Here is a 2,783-nt window from a genome sequence, read left to right as displayed (position 1 = left end):
TAGAAAATATCTTTAATTACCGTGAAATATTTTCAGTGATTCTTTGATCAAGTGGTGTAGAAAATATTTTTAATGACCGTGAAACGTTTTAGCGGTTTCATAGTTTTAGGGTGCAGAACATTTTTTTTCTGACAATCGTGAACATTTTGCATATATTCCATGGTTTAGAAGTGTTGAAAATGTTTTTGTCGACCGTGGTATTTTTGCATATATCAAATGATTTAGGGATATAGAAAATGTTCAATGGCACTGAAATTTACCAGGGATTCAGTGATTTATAGATGTAGAAAAGTTTTTAATGGTGATGGGTATGACAACAATTATAAATCGGATAATGCTGCCATAACGTTGGTTCCAGAGGAATCCTGAGGAAGTGGATGACATTTTGCAGCACATTGTCATTAATTGTTTAATTAGTTGTAGATTCAGCTTGAGGTTTGGTCACTAACACCATCACAGTAGTTCGGATGCTATTGTATTTCGGGGTCAAAATAACTGAACAGTTCACTATAAAGACCATCAGTCTATGCTGAGCCTAGACAGTAGTGATGTTACTATGGGCACGCGGAGGAGCATATTAACAAGAGCACATTATTGAATAGGTCAATTGCATGCCGTCCCGGATCATTGTGTCATTGGAAATGTGGGAAACAAAAAATTCGCCTTAGAAAGGAACGGTGGATTATCGTTCAGATTTTGAACTTAGTCGATGTTCAGATTTTCAAGAATGATATCTTCACAATACTTAGATTGCTGTCCGGTTGTCTTGTTGTGTATTATCAATGTTGTTCCTCATTAAAACAGGTAAACAAATTCTTCAGAAACGGTGTTCGATTAAAATCTATTTACACACATGCTAAACTGTTTTCGGATCTGATCTGGTTTTACAACGACATATCAAATAGGAGTTCTGTTGAGTTTTATAAAAAAAAACAGTTTATAAAGAAAATTACAGAAACTATGACGAAATTAATCGCCTATGGTTATACGTTCCTTTACTGGTGTGGTAGCACGATGTTGTGAAACCTTGGGATCCTTAAAGTGACGGCTAATTATCAGAATACTGTAATTACCTGTCACACTCCGTGGCGATTTAATTGCTTTTCGATAGATATGTGGGTAGTGTTTATCCTTAACTGTATTCATGAGTTTACACAAACATGGGTTATAGAATAGTGGTAACCAATAACAAACATTACAAGTGACAATTTCTACAGAGCCATTGTTGTTAGTCCAACACTATAATAGATAACATGTATTGTAATTATACAGACACCTTCGTGTATTTTCTTCTTGCTTTATAAAGAAATCAACATAGCAATGAATTAAACATATATTTTGATTATTTGCTTGAACAATTAGAGAACATTATATATTTTAATGACATTGATAATAAATTTTCTCTATTTCGCCAAAGCCGAATTATACAGCTGTCCGTATTGATGATATTTAGGATTATAGAAAACTGATCGACCATTAAGCGATAATGGTCTGGTTTAGTTAAACATGTAAGATGTATTCAGCCCAAACAAATAAGACGGGATCACGAATTTTTATCAATCATAATACTTTCCTGTTCTATTTAAAGCTTCAACTGCATAAATGAAAAAGTTTTGACCTCAGTGTAAGGTGTTGGTCTACTAATGTATGTTGACGACTACACAGAAACAACACTTATACTGACGGTTTGGTTATCAATGGATAGCACGGGGTGTCGCACGAATGCCATATACATATCTCCTCCAAATCAGCTGGGTGATTCCACTTAAACTTTCCTCCACCAGGATTAATATCGGCGTACGTTTGGATAAAAGTATTCTCCTTCAAGTATATATGTACATATACAGTTTATACCACGGAATGTACATAAAAGTTAAATATTGACATATATGATTTTGTGAAAGCTTCTCGCTTTACCTTGGAGAGAAGGTTATGACGTTTTAAGAAGCTCACTGTACATAGGGACCCCTCGTCTGTCGCCCATGTTGATAACAACAGACCTTCTGTCCAAACAGGGATAGTACAGAAGCCGCCTCTCGCACCTCGACACGGAGGTTTCACTCTCCTTGGGCGGACGGTTTTTAATCCAAAGGTTCACGTTATAGCGTTAGGTACGAACACATTAAGAAGTTTTTATGGAGTTTTTTGTCGCCGGGACAGTGGAGTAATTGGGAAAAATCTATTGACGCGTTAATGTGCGAAGCGTATCCAAGTTTTCAAGGCACTGTTTAGTTTTCGGTGTTTCCGTGTGAAAAGACTCCTTGTCTCAGATTTCCGTGAGACATCATTCGTCCTGTTCAGAAGAAGGAGCCTTGGAAACGTGTCTTCAGACGGATAACCATCCATGTCAACAGAATTGATTATACGTTTGTGTTCATTTAATTTCTTGTACAAACAATAATATTTTATATTCAGAATCTTGGATAATATATATATATACTTTTAATATAATTTATATTTTTTCAACGGAAACGGAAGTCGGGTAATGATTTGTGGTATATGATATAGAATTAGAAGCAAGGAGGCACGCAATTCAAGAAGAGATATTTGGGATCGATGATCGGGAAACGAACACATTATAATACATCTCGTATGTACTTGGAAGGTTTTGTTTCAATAGCAGATGATACAAAAGTCTAGTCGCAGTAATTGACAAGGGAGAAAAGGCAGATCACCGCACGAATCGGTGTATTTCACCAAATGTGGACTGTTTATGGACACGTCAAATGATGTTCGGCGTACCCTATAGTTACATCACTATAAGCTGGTAGATTGGGGAAACA

This window comes from Ylistrum balloti, unplaced genomic scaffold (genome assembly GCF_031769215.1).
Source record: "Ylistrum balloti isolate Yb309-2 unplaced genomic scaffold, AGI_CSIRO_Ybal_v1 Utg369730, whole genome shotgun sequence".
Lineage (NCBI taxonomy): Eukaryota > Metazoa > Mollusca > Bivalvia > Pectinida > Pectinidae > Ylistrum > Ylistrum balloti.
Note: the sequence above shows the minus strand (reverse complement) of the source record.